Source organism: Papio anubis, chromosome 10, assembly GCF_008728515.1.
Source record: "Papio anubis isolate 15944 chromosome 10, Panubis1.0, whole genome shotgun sequence".
NCBI classification, from domain to species: Eukaryota; Metazoa; Chordata; class Mammalia; order Primates; family Cercopithecidae; genus Papio; species Papio anubis.
The window spans coordinates 10,736,839-10,752,011 of record NC_044985.1 but is presented as its reverse complement, the minus strand read 5'-3'; positions in this window follow the sequence as shown (position 1 = coordinate 10,752,011).

The following is a 15,173-nucleotide window of genomic DNA, read 5'->3' as shown; positions in this document are numbered from 1 at the left end:
CGGGGCATTTCCAGCTCAGGCCATTCCCTCAACCCTGTACAATGTCTGTCCCCCACCACGGCCGGTAGTGCTGCAGTAGATTTATGCTGCATGAAAGCTGCGAGCCTTCTGCCTGGGGAACCTCCACAAAAGGTCCCAACAGGAGTCTGGACCCTTGCCAGTGGGGATGATAGGATTACTTTTAGGAAGGTCTAGTTTAAATTTTAAAGGGGTACAAATACATACAGGAGTCATTGATTCAGATTATAATGGGGAAATTCAAATTGTTATATCTACTTCTGTTCCCTGGAAAGCAGAGCCAGGAGAGCGCATAGCACAGCTCCTGATTGTGCCATATGTGGGAACGGGAAAAAGTGAAATTAAACTAACAGGAGGATTTGGAAGCACAAATACATAAGGCAAAGCAGCTTATTGGGTAAATCAAATTACTGATAAACATCCTACCTGTGAAATACCTATTCAGGAAAAGAAATTTAAAGGTTTGGTAGATATAGGAGCAGACATCTCAATCATTTCTCTACAGCACTGGCCGTCTGCGTGGCCAATTCAACCTGAAGTATATCAAAGTAGCTATATTTTACATTGTGAAGGGCCCCATGGACAACCTGGGACTATTCAGCCAATTATAACTTCTGTACCTATAAATTTATGGGAGAGAGATTTAAACAACAGTGGGGATTACAAGTTCTAATTCCAGAACAATTATATAGCCCTCAAAATCAACATATGATGCATGAAATGGGATATGTCCCTGGTATGGGACTAGAAAAAAATTTGCAAGGTTTGAAAAAAACTGCTTCAAGTGGAAAGACAAAGTTCCCGCCAAAGATTAGGATATCATTTTTGATGGCGACCATTGTTAAGCCTCCAGAACCTACATCTTTAAAATGGTTAACAGATAAGCCAATTTTTTATAGAACAATGGCCACTAAGTAAAGAGAAACTGGAGGCTTTAGAGGAATTAGTTACCGAACAATCAGAAAATGGGCACATAGCTCCAACATTTTCCCCTTGGAATTCTCCAGTTTTCGTAATTAAGAAAAAATCAGGTGAATGGAGAATGTTAACTGACTTAAGAACCATCAATTCAGTTTTACAACCTATGGGAGCATTACAGCCAGGATTGCCTTCTCTTGCTATAATTCCAAAAAATTGGCCTTTAACAGTCATATATTTAAAAGACTGTTTCTTTACTATCCTCTTAGCTGAGCAAGGCTGTGAACATTTTGCATTTACAATTCCTACAGTAAACAACCTGCAGCCTGTTAAGTGTTTTCATTGTTTTACAGATGGGTCTAGTAATGGTAAAACTTCTTATTCTGGCTCAAAAAGTAAAGTTTTCCAGATGCCCTATACTTCAGCTCAAAAAGTGGAGCTTGTAGCTGTAATTGAGATATTGACTGCTTATGATATGCCTATTAATGTGATTTCTGATTCTTCATACATGGTTCATTCCACACAGTTAATTGAAAATGCTCAGTTAAGATTTCATACAGATGAACAACTGATGACTTTATTTGCTCAATTGCAAATAGCAGTTAGGAGTAGAATACACCCTTTTTACATCAGCTCATACACCTCTTCCAGGACCTTTGACTGAAGGGAATCAAATGGCTGATTGCCTAGTTGCTAATGCAGTATCTAATGCTAGACACTTTCACAATTTAACCCATGTTAATGCCTCTGGTCTCAAAAGCAGATACAGCGTTACCTGGGAAGAAGCTAAAGCTATTATCCAGCGATGCCCAACTTGCCAAATGGTACATTCCTCATCTTTTACAGGAGGAGTTCATCCTCGAGGATTGGAACCTAATTCTCTTCGGCAAATGGATGTCACACATGTTCCCTGGTTTGAGAGACTAGCTTATGTACATGTATGTGTGGACACCTTTTCTCACTTTCTCTGGGCTACATGCCAATCAGGAGAGTCTTCTGCCTGTGTTAAACATCACCTTTTGCAGCGTTTTGCAGTGACAGGCATTCCAGCTTCTATTAAAACAGATAATGCCCCAGGATATACTAGCCAAGCTCTAGCTACATTTTTCTCTATGTGAAATATTAAACACATTACAGGTATCCCATACAATTCTCAAGGACAAGCCATAGTGGAAAGAATGAATCTCTCCCTAAAACAGCAGTTGCAAAAGCAGAGGGGGGGGGGAAATAAAGAATGTGGAACACTGCAGATGCAACTGAATCTAGCATTATTAACTTTAAATTTTTTGAGCCTGCCCAAAGGCCAGATGTTATCAGCAGCTGAACAGCATCTACAGATACCAGCTACAAAGACAGAAGCAGAACAACTGGTTCGGTGGAGAGATCAGATAACAAAAAGTTGGGAAACAGGTAGAATAATAACTTGTGTTTCTCCAGGCCAAAATCAACAGCTGATTTGGATGCCATCAAGACACCTAAAACCTTATCAAGAACCAGATGCTGAGGAAGAGATTCTGGGAGGATCCTGAGAACCCCCCGGTTGCAGCCATGTCAAGACTGACACTGAGGAGGACCCCAGCTGTCACAAGCAACACCTGTCGAACACAGCCACCCACCTGGGGACAGATCAAGAAGCTGTCACAGATCACGGAAGAAAACCTGAGGAAAGCGAGACAACCAGTCACAATGAGTAATTGAATGGAAGCATGATAACGGTGATCACCACTGCCATGAATATTCCTTCAACAAGGGCTGACACAGAGAGCAATTATACTTATTGGGCATATTTACCAATCCTGGCTGGTAATAATGCCTGGATGCAATCACTCTATGACACAGTTACACATGCTTTCTGATCTCAGTATTTACCAAAATAAATTCTATAATTGAGGCATACCGCCCTCAAAAACCTATTTGTAAACAAAATCGAACCTGGCCAGAAAAAATGAACATACTTGTTTAGGAAGATTGCATTGCAGAACAGGCAGAGGTGCTGCACAACGGTTCCTATGGCATCATTATTAATTGGTCCCCTAAGGGGATGTTTAGCTTGAATTGCACCTCTCAGTCTGCATGCCATGGCCACAATATCTTCAGCTGATCTGAACAAAACAGTCAGATGGTAGAAATGATAAGAAGTATGGCAAGAGTTCCTATTATCTGGAACCATGGTGGTATAGTGGCACCTCAACCTCAAATGATATGGCCCGTTGTAGGAGTTAAACATAAGGATTTGTGGAAACTATTAATGGCTCTTAATAAGATCAAAATTTGGGCTGGGCATGGTGGCTCATGCCTGTAATCCCAGCACTTTGGGAGGCCGAGGTGGGTGGATCATCTGAGGTCAGGAGTTCGAGACCAGCCCGACCAACATGGAGAAACCCCATCTCTACTAAAAATACAAAAAATTGGCTGGGCATGGTGGCGCATGCCTGTCATCCCAGCTACTCAGGAAGGCTGAAGCAGGAGAATCCAGGAGGCAGAGGTTACAGTGAACCAAGATTATACCACTGCACTCCAGCCTGGGCAACATGAGCAAAACTCGGTCTAAAAAAAGGAAAAAAAAGATCAAAATTTGGGAAAGAATAAAAAAGCATCTAGAAGGACACTCTACAAACTTGTTTTTGGATATTGCAAAATTAAAAGAACAAATATTTAAAGCATCCCAGGCACACCTGACCTTAACGCCAGGAACTGGAGGGCTTGAAGGAGCTGCAGAGAGATTAGCAGCTAGCAACCCATTAAAATGGATAAAAACACTTGGAAGTTCTGTGATTTCAATGATGATTGTGCTTTTAATCTGTGTTGTTTGTCTTTGTATAGTCTGCAGATGCAGATCCTGACTCCTGCAAGAAATAGCTCATGGTGACAAAGCTGCCCTTGCTTTTATCACTTTGCAGATCAAAGAAGGGGAACATGTTGGGAACAGGCCCCCCAAAATCTGGCCATAAACTGTCCCCAAAACTGGCCATAAACAGAATCTCTGCAGCACTGTGACATGTTCATGATGGTCATGATGCCCACTCTGGAAGGCTGTGGGTTTACCAGAATGAGGACAAGGAACACCTGGCCCACCCAGGGTGGAAAACCACTTAAAGGTGTTTTTAAGCCACAAACAATAGCATGAGCGATCTGTGCCTTAAGGACATGCTCCTGCTGCAGATAACTAGCCCAACCCATCCCATTATTTCAGCCCATCCCTTTGTTTCCCATGAGGGATATTTTTAGTTAATCTAAAATCTATAGAAACTATGCTAATGACTGGCTTGCTGTTAATAAATATGTGGGTAAATCTCTGTTCAGGGCTCTCAGCTCTGAAGGCTGTGAGACCCCCGATTTCCCACTTCACACCTCTATCTTTCTGTGTGTGTGTCTTTAATTCCTCCAGCACTGCTGGGTTAGGGTCTCCCCAGCTGAGCTGGTCTCGGCATATCACCACTGACCCCACAGAAATACAAACTACCATCAGAGAATACTGTAAACATCTCTATGCAAATAAACTAGAAAATCTAGAAGAAATGGATAAATTCCTGACCACATTCCCCCTCCCAACACCAGGAAGAAGTCGAATCCCTGAATAGAACAATAACAAGTTCTTAGTAGCCTACCAATCAAAAAAAGCCCAGGACCAGATGGATTCATAGCTGAATTCTACCAGAAATACAAAGAGGAGCTGGTACCATCATTCCTTCTGAAACTATTCCAAACAATTGAAAAGGAGGGACTCCTCCATAACTCATTTTATGACACCCGCATCATCCTGATACCAAAACCAGGGAAAGACACAACAAAAAAAGAAAACTTCATCCCTGATGAACATTGATGTGAAGATCCTCAGTGAAATACTGGCAAACCAAATCCAGCAACACATCAAAAAACTTATCTGCACAATCAAATCAGTTTCATCCCTGGGACACAAGGCTGGTTCAACATACACAAATCAATAAACATAATACATCACATAAACAGAACCAAAGACAAAAACTCCGTGATTATCTCAATAGATACAGAAAAGGCCTTCAATAAAATTCAACATCCCTTCATGCTAAAAACTCTCAGTAAACTGGATATTAATGGAACATATCTCAAGATAATAAGAGCTATTTATGACAAACCCACAGCCAACATCATATTGAATGGGCAAAAGCTGGAAGCATTCCCTTTGAAAACCGGCACAAGGCCAGTTGCAGTGGTTCACACCTGCAATCCCAACACTTTGGGAGGCCGAGGTGGGTGGATCACCTGAGGTCGGGAGTTCAAGACCAACCTGACCAACATGGAGAAACCCTGTCTCTACTAAAAATACAAAATTAGCCAGGCGTGGTGGCACATGCCTGTAATCCCAGCTACTCATGAGGCTGAGACAGGAGAATCACTTGAACTTGGGAGGCAGAGGTTGCAGTGAGCCGAGATTGTGCCATTGCACTCCAGCCTGGGCAACAAGAGTGAAACTCTGTCTCAAAAAGAAAGAAAGAAAACCAGAACATGACAAGGATGCCCTCTCTCACCACTCCTATTCAACACAGTATTGGAAGTTCTGGCCAGGGCAATCAAGCAAGAGAAAGAAATAAAGTATATTCAAATAGGAAGAGAGGAAGTCAAATTGCCTCTGTTTGCAGATGACATGATGTTATGTTTAGAAAACATCATCTCAGCCCCCAAACTCCTTAAACTGGTAAGCAACTTCAGCAAAGTCTCAGGGTACAAAATCAATGTGTAAATATCATAAGCATTCCTTTACACCAACAATAGACAAGCAGAGAGCCAAATTGTGAATGAACTCCCATTCACAGTTGCTACAAAGAGAAGAAAATACCTAGGAATATAGCTAACAAGGGATGTGAAGGAATTCTTCAAGGAGAACTACAAACCACTGCTCAAGGAAATAAGAGAGGACACAAACAAATGGAAAAACATTCCATCCTCATGGGTAGGAAGAATCAATATGATAAAAATGATCATACCACCCAAAGTAATTTATAGATTTAATGTTATTCACCATCCAACTACCACTGACATTCTTCACAGAATTAGAAAAAAACTATTTTAAATTTTATATGGAATCAGAGAAGACACTGTATAGCCAAGACAATTCTAAGCAAAAAGAACAAAGCTGGAAGCATCACACTACCTGACTTCAAACTATACTACAAGGGTACAGTAACCAAAACAGCATGGTACTAGTACCAAAACAGATATATAAAAACCAGTGGAGCAGAACAGAAACCTCAGAAATAACACCACACATCTACTACCATCAGATCTTTGATGAACCTGATAAAAACAAGCAACGGGGAAAGGACCGCCTATTCAGTAAATGATGTAGGGAAAACTGGCTGGCCATATGCAGAAGACTGAAACTGGACCCCTTCCTTACACCTTATACAAAAATTAATTCAAGATAGATTGAAGACTTAAATGTAAAACCCAAAAACCCTGGAAGAAAATCTAGGCAATACCATTCAGGACATAGGCATGGACAAAGACTTCATGATAAAAACACCAAAAGCAATTGCAACAAAAGCCAAAATTGACAAATGGGATCTAATTAAACTAAAGAGCTTCTACACAGCAAAAGAAACTATCATCACAGTGAACAACTTACAGAATGGAAGAAAATGTTTACAATCTACCCATCTGACAAAGGTCTAATATCTAGAATTTACAAGGAACTTAAATTACAGGAAATAAACAGCCCCATCAAAAAGTGGGCAAAGGATATGAACAGACACTTCTCAAAAGAAGACATTTATGCAGCCAACAAACATATGAAAAAAAGCTTAATATCACTTATCATCAGAGTGATGCAAATCAAAACCACAACGAGATACCATCTCACACCAATCAGAGTGGAGATTATTAAAAGTCAGGAAACAATAGATGCTGACAAGACTGTGGAGAAATAGGAATGCTTTTACACTGTTAGTGGGAATGTAAATTAGTTCAACCATTGTGGAAGACAGTGTGGTAATTCTGCAAGGATATAGAACCAAAAATACCATTTGACTCAGCAATCCCATTACTGGGTATATACCCAAAGGAATGTAAATCATTCTGCTATAAAGACACATGCACAAGTATGTTTATTACAGCACCATTTACAACAGCAAAGACATGGAACCAACTTAAATGCCCATCAATGATTGACTGAATAAAGAAAATGTGGTATGTATACACCATGGAATACTGTGCAGCCATAAAAAGGAATGAGATCATGTCCTGTGCAGGGACATGGATGAATCTGGAAGCCATCATCCTCAGCAAACTAACACAGGAACAGGAAACCAAATACTCCATGTTCTCACTCATAAGTGGGAGGTGAACAATGAGAACACATGGGCACAGAGAGGGGAGCAACACACACCAGGACTGTTGGGGGGTGGGGGGTGAGGGGAGGGAACTTAGAGGACGGGTTAACAGGTGCAGCAAACCACCATGACACATATACCTATGTAACAAACCTGCATGTTCTGCCCATGTATCCCGTTTTTTGTTTTTTGAGGTTTTTTTTAGAAGAAATAATAATAATAATAAAAAGCCCTAGGAAAAGAGCTATGGGTGAGACAGCACCCCTAACCCCACCCCTGACTCTAAGTCATTGGAACAGCAAGTTTAGTCTACCCTGGGAGTGAGGTGCTGATGTGGTAGGGGCAGCCCTGGGTGAAATATGAAGGTGAAGTTTTAAAACAGACAGTGAGACTGAGTTTTAACGAAAATGAGACTGTCTTGGTAACTGATACTGACTAACAAATTACAGACTGCATCACTGAGGAAAGCTGCTAGTAAGCTGGACATCTGGCAGTTTACAGCAATCGCTGGAAAAATAAAGTCATTTCTCCAGTCAGATGAGGTTCACAGGGGAAAATGTCATTTTATTTATCCCTCGATGAGTCGATTTTACTCAAACAATTCACACTACAGTCATCACCAGAATTCTCAGCTTCTAATGTCAAAAAGATACTGAGGAATGATAACTGGTGGAAAAATAAGGACCAAGAGGGTGAAATAGAGGTACAGCGCAGGCCAGCAAGGAATCCAGGACTGGATTCAGTCTCTGAGGGTCACAATATAGAGCGTGGCAGGTTGCAGTTAGTAAAAGGATGTTGTGTACTTGGCAATAAGAGAAGCTGGTATCTCAGAGAAGACAAAAGAAAAAATGAAAATCTTTATATATTTGAAAAGGTTTGAGTTATCAGTTGAGTTAAACTGAAAACAATGATATGATCCCTTGACATTTAAAAAATATATCTTGGGTTGGGCGCAGTGGCTCATGCCTGTAATCCCAGCCCTTTGGGAGGCCGAGGTGGGCGGATCATGAGGTCAGGAGTTTGAGACCAGCCTGGCCAATATAGTGAAACCCCATCTCTACTAAAAATATAAAAAATTAGCTGGGCATGGTAGCACATGCTTGTAGTCCCAGCTACTCGGGAGGCTCAGAGAGGAGAATTGCTTGAACCCAGGAGGCAGAGGTTGCAGTGAGCTGAGATTGTGCCACTGCATTCCAGCCTGGGCGACACAGCAAGACTCTGTCTCAAAAAAACAAACAAACAAACAAACAACAACAACAACAAAAAATATATATATATATATATTTTCTGGGTCTGCCTCTCATGTGGCCTACTGTGCTGTCACTCACTCCCTACATCAAGTAGAGTGACCTCACATGTGCCCAAAGCACCCAGATTTTGGTCTCAAATGCAGTTCCCCAGTGAAAGGAACCAGGGTTCCTTGAAAAGTATCTGAGCAAGGATAATTTACATCTTAGAGCAAGGATAATTCAGATTGGTCTGAAGCATCAATTTGTTGCCGGAAAGAAAGTATGCTTCCGAAACTATCCAGGGCAGTTTTAAAGGCTAAAGAAGTCAGCTTAAAGGGACTCTCAGTCAGCAAAGTATGATGGTTTTTCGCATTCAAAAGAAAGCAATAGTTCTCTGCAGATCCATATGAGGCATGTTAAAGGAAAAAAAAAAAAAAAAAAGCAAAGAAAGAAAGAAGAAGAAAGGCATGTGCAAGATTTTAATGATGTTTACAGTTGATTGACCAAGCTGAACTACATGCATACTATATTCAAGTATTCAAGTTTTGGTCAACTTCACAATTTCATTATTGCAAATCAAGTAGTTGAAAGATTCATTGCAATCCTAGAATGGGGTCCAGAATCTTAACAGCTCTACCCAGGCAAAGAAAACTTGTGGAGGATCCTACTATGACAGAAAAAACAAATAGTCTTGAATAGTCTGATTCTCCCTACAGATACCCAGCCTAATAGACACCAGCTTATGATGAATCTCCTGGAAGCCTTTCTGGTCCCCTGTCCTGAGCGTAAGGACGCCCCAGCAGCTCAGCTTACTGCACCTCAGCATGAAGTGGCCTGAGATGATGGCTCTGTGACCTTGGGTTAGGACAGTATGTCTGTAACCCCAGGAAGAATAAAAGAATCTATTCAAATTTTCCATTGATACATTTATGCTGGTTAGGTTATCTGTAATAAGGAGTTCTGTAATCATTCCACTGTTACATATGTACTTCAGTTCTAAGATCTTTGAAACAGTTAAGAGAATCTTGCCTAGTGTGGTGGCTCACACTTGTAATCCCAGCACTTTGGGAGGCTGAGGCAGGCGGATCACTTGAGCCCAGAAGTCCAAGACCAGCCTGAGCAACATGGTGAAACCCCATCTCTACCAAAAAACAAAACAAAACAGAATGATTTAGCTGGGTATGGTGGCAGGTGTCTGTAGTCAGGAGGCTATAGTGGAGGATCCCTGGAGCCAAGGAGGTCAAGGCTGTGGTGAACTGTCTTAGTGCCACTGCCCTCTATCTAGCCTGGGTGACAAAAAAAAAAAAAAAAAAGAGAGAGAGAGAATCTTAACTGTTACATTTCTGTGTCTATTTTTTTGGATTTTTGAGAGTTGCTTAAAAGTTTAGGAAGATTTTACTTTTTAAATTTGAAACGCTACTATCTGTGGGAGACTTGATGGCTGATTTTGTGTCAACTTGACTGGGCCAGGAGACACTCAAGTATTTGGTTAAACGTTCTGAGTGTGACTGTGAGGGTGTTTTGAATTGGTGGACTGTGCAAAGCAGGTTGCCTTCCCCAGTGTGGGTGCACCTCCTCCAGTCCATTGAAGGCCGGAATAGAACCAAAGGCAGAGTGAGAAGGAATTCTCCTGCTCTGCCTGTCTTAGAACTGGGACATCAGTCTTCTCCTGCCTTCTAACTCAGCCTCAGCCTTCACTCTTCTGCCTTTTTAGCACTTTGGATTCAGACTGGAACTATATTCTCAGCCCTCTTGGGTCTCCAGCTTGCCAGCTGCAAATCTTGGGTCTTCTCAGTGTACATAATCGCATGAGCCAATTCCTTATAATGTCTCTTTAAATAAACATTCACACGCGTGTGCACACACACACGCACATGTGCATGCACACATCTTCTATTGGTTCTGTTTCTCTGGAGAACCCTGACTAATACAGCAGGTTAGCATATTTAAGATAATCAGCTAAATTAAATTTGAAAGTGTGGTTTGAAATGTCTAAGGAAATTTGATCAATTAAGTAGAGAAGTGATACAGTATAATTAAGAAAGATTTAATCTGTAAACCCTAGGAATTAACTGAATGTTAATCAAGGAACAAGTAGAAAAAAAATTCTTATTTTTATACAAAAATTACTGGGCTTGTGAATAAGATGACAATATTTGTAAATTGACATTTTAGGTTTAAGAGACATAGGGTATTCAAACTTACTGCTTCAATACAGTAGTGAAAATGTTAGTAACTCTTAAGTATTCCTTTTATGTCCAAAAGCCCCCGAGAAATTTTTGAAACTCATCTTATGCCCTGTCAACCATGATTTCCTGGGGGCTTATCCATGTATTCATTTCCTGTTTATCCCCTAATCTAGCCCCAGTCACTCGCCCTTGCGGGCCTCCCAGGGTCGCTTCACTGTGACTTTGGAAGGCTTGGTCCATCATGTGTAAACCCCCGCCCCACCTCCCCTCATTCGCTTGCTCTCTCCAAAGCTTGGCTGTCTTTGCTGAGGACACCATAGCCCTCTTCAGTGAAGTCACTTTCTTCCCCACATTCCCCTGAGATCAGGGCAGAATGGGTGTCCCTTTTCTCCCCACAGCCCGTTCCTCCTATACATACCCCTGCTCCTTTGAAACGCATGCCACCAGACCATTCCAGTACCCCCCATCCTTGCTGCTATCTACCAGCTCCCTGGTCGCTTCCTCCCATTCTTGTATTGTTTCAGTGCTGTGATGTGATCCCTGATTCTTTACCACTCCCCCTTTCCCCAGTGGCCAATGCCAAAATACTGGCAAACCGAATCCAGCAGCACATCAAAAAGCTTATCCACCATGATCAAGTGGGCTTCAGCCCTGGGATGCAAGGCTGGTTCAACATACACAAATCAATAAACGTAATCCAGCATATAAACGAACCAAAGACAAAAACCACATGATTATCTCAATAGATGCAGAAAAGGCCTTTGAGAAAATTCAACAGCCCTTCATGCTAAAAACTCTCAATAAATTCAGTATTGATGGAACATATCTCAAAATAATAAGAGCTATTTATGACAAACCCACAGCCAATATCATATTGAATGGGCAAAATCTGGAAGCATTCCCCTTGAAAACTGGCACAGGACAGGGATGCCCTCTCTCACCACTCCTATTCATTAACATAGTGTTGGAAGTTCTGGCCAGGGCAATCAGGCAAAAGAATAGTTTATTACCTGCAGTTCCTGAGAGGAGGGAGGCATGCCGTGGCACACAGAGCCACATGGGGAAACACCAGGTCAGTCAGGAGGGAAGCAGAAGGAGCTGGGGGAAGGCATGGCCCAGAGGCTTCATTGTGGTTTTTGGAAGGAACAGGCAAGGCAGGGTAGTCATACTGAAGCAAGTGTAGGATTGGATAGTTAAGATACTTTCAGTGGGCTCTGGAGTATAGGGGTATTCTCCAGTTGTCCAGTACCTAATCCTGGGGATATTTAGAGCCAGCAGAAATACTGACTTGGAGTGTGAAAAGTAAATAAAAGAGGTGGTTGGGGTGCGGCTGTGGATTGGTTGGTTTGCATGTGAAAGGCGTGCTCATAGGAGAGTCATTTGCCATCACTAAGAACTAGCTAACTCTGGGAGGGGCAGTCTTTCCAGGATTAGCAAGGCCTCCCAGATGTCAAAGCTTCATAAAACACAGAAAGTAAAAATGATTCATATAGCCCCTCAACTCTTCATCATCTTCTCTTCCATCCCACCTCAGCTCCTACAGACATGCCCTTGACCTTGTTATCACCAATATCGATACCACCTCTGAAAGGTCCATTTCAAGACTCACACCCACCTTGTACTCATCTCCTTATACTTCTACCTGGCTTACTATGGTGACCCCATTAGAACATTCCTTATGTTCCACCAGGCTAATGATCTCGCTATCTCTTCCTTTTGCAAAGTGTCTAGGAACAAAGTGCTTAGGAGCAGCACAGGGCACATGCTGTGTAACATTTAGGTGTTAAGTAAAATAGATACCCCAGAGGCCCTCACTTTCCTCCTCGCTGGCTGAGTTCATGGTCAATCACTATGGCATCACTTTTTTGCAAACATCCTCACCAACTTTGCCCCTTTCTCTCCACTTTGTACTTGACTGGCAAACCCAGCTCTAATTAAACCCAACTATCCGTCTACTTATTCCTGTACCTGAGCACCCCAGCATTGTTAGAAAGAATCACACAACCATACTAACTTGTCTCACGTTGTGGTTTTGTCCCAGATCTCAAATGGGCACTCAACAGTACGCAACAATCATTTCATTTTCCTGGTAGAAAGGTCTTTCTTTCTCCTCACCTAGAAATTTACATCTCTTCAACCTTCACCACTCCCTCCCGACTCCATCCCCACTGCACTTTCAGCTGCTGACCTCACTCCATAGATCACTGGGAAAAAGAAGCAGCATCCAATAAGGACAACCTCTCTTCCCAGCACGACTTCACCAGCCTGGGCCCACTGGCCATAGCTTCCCTCCCGTTCCAGTGAGGAGGTGCTCCTGACCCACCTCCTCCTCCCTACCCCGGACTCATCCCCTCTCGCCTCTCACTTACCCACGGAGAACCTTCCTGGTCCCTCTCTCTGGCAACAAACAAGACAAACGAAGCCCTCTTTGCACCCCGTGTGCACCTTGAGCCATCAGCCCATCTTTATGCCTCTTCACAGCCAGAAGAGTTGTCTGTATTCCTCACTGTCCATTCTCTCTTCAACCATTCAAACATTCCTGCTCACCTCTCCACAGATCAGCTCTCATCGAGGTCACCAATGACCTGCCATTGCCATTAGAATAATTGCTTACAAGATAGTGGCGGTCCAGCCCCTGCCCAACTCCCCAAAGTCCCCTCCCACCTTCCTCTCAGGTTTCCCTCTAGTCCAGCCACACTGGACTTACTGCCCTCTGGGCCCACAATCCCATGCCTGCCCTTGGGCCTTGGACCTGGCCATTTCCTCTGCTGAGGACATTTTCCACACATACAGCCCTCTCATGCTTCCCCTCACTCAGGTCTCAGCATAGACATCCCGTCTTCAGAGAGGCCTTCCCTTAGCACCTTAGCTAAGAACCCCCTACGCTACCTCTTTTTTTTTTTTTTTTTTTTTTTTTTTTTTTTTGTTTTATCTCCCTTAACCATTGTCGCTCACACCTGTAATTTCAGCACTTTGGGAGACTGAGGCGGATGGGTCTCCTAAGGTCAGGAGTTTGAGACCAACCTGGCCAACATGATGAAACCCTGTCTCTACTAACAATACAAAAATTAGCCAGGTGTGGTGACGCTCGCCTATAATCCCAGCTACTTGGGAGGCTGAGGCAGGAGAATCGCTTGAACTGGGGAGGTGGAAACTTCAGTGAGCCGAGATCGTACCACTGCACTCCAGCCTGGGTAACAGGGTGAGACCCTGCCTCAAAAAAAAAAAAGATAAGACTTTATCCCTAATGGAAAATATCTTATTTTCTTATATTTGCAAGCGCTGAATAAATACAAAATATAAAATAAACGAATGAGCAAACCCTTGTTGAAAGTTTGGCCAAACCCACAAGCATCAGAGAGGAGGGGGCAAGAAGTCAGACTCCAGCTAGCAGAGCCAGGGCTTGTGTGTGGGTTCTGCCGCTGAGATGCCTGGCTGGCTGGCAGCCCAGGAGCACCATTTATGGGCACAATTGTGGGCCCGGCTCACAACCCCCGCAGTGCACTCCTGGGTGCTGTCCCCAGCCAGGGCCACCTGGCAGGGGGAAGACAGGGGGTCTACAGCAGGAGCAGGCCCCAGCCAGCCCCAGACCTAGAGTAGGACATTCCTGAAAAGAAGAATCCCACCAGAGGAGAAGGGACAAGAGATCTGTCACAGCCATTCCTGAATCCCGACAAACAGCAGCAGCGAAGTGCTGCCTCCCACCCAGCTGGCAGCCTCGCAGACAGACAGCAGCCGGGCAGCCTGTGCCGACGGGGATGGACAATGGACATTTGCAACAGTCTGGCCTCACCTAGGGGGTTGTAAGGAGGTTTGGGAACCATATAAGCCTCAGCTCTGACAGCCTGCCTCCTAAACCTAAAGTCGCCTAAGGTCCTTCCCTCTGGGGCCTTGCCCGTTTTGTTGTGGCTGCTTCTTTCTCGATGCCATCCCCTCCGGCACTCAGGAGAGGATCTCGCTGAGAGCTGGGAGTGGACCAGCTCTCACCTCACCAATCTCTACAGGAAAAGCGCCCCAGCTGCCCCTTTGACCACCCATAAATTCCAGAGAGTCTTCTAGAGTTCAGATACCAGGGAACCTCCCTGTGGAGAAGTGGCCGTTACCTGCTTTGTGGCCCTACCAGAGGGAAGAGGGGAGGACTGTTTGCTCCCAGGGGTTCGTGTGTCTATTGATCAGGGAGCTACTGAGGGCTGTGGCTTTTTCTTATTGGTGTTTTGCCCCCGTCACTTGGCACAGGGTAGGAGCTGAATGAATAAGCGGAAGAACTCGTAAGTGGGAGCGTTTCAGCTATCCAGAAGGTGATGAGGGAGGAGCTGTTGGAGATGGTTGTACCCGCAAGCACATGATGCAGACAATCACACACTCTGATTGGGAAGCCCAGCCTCAGGCGAAACACCTGCCTACCCCACAGGTTCTCACTCCTGCCTCCTGAAAAATAACTCGCAGGTGCTTTAGTTGAACAATTGATAAATGTTCTTTTTTTTTTTTTTTTTTTTTTGAGACGGAGTCTC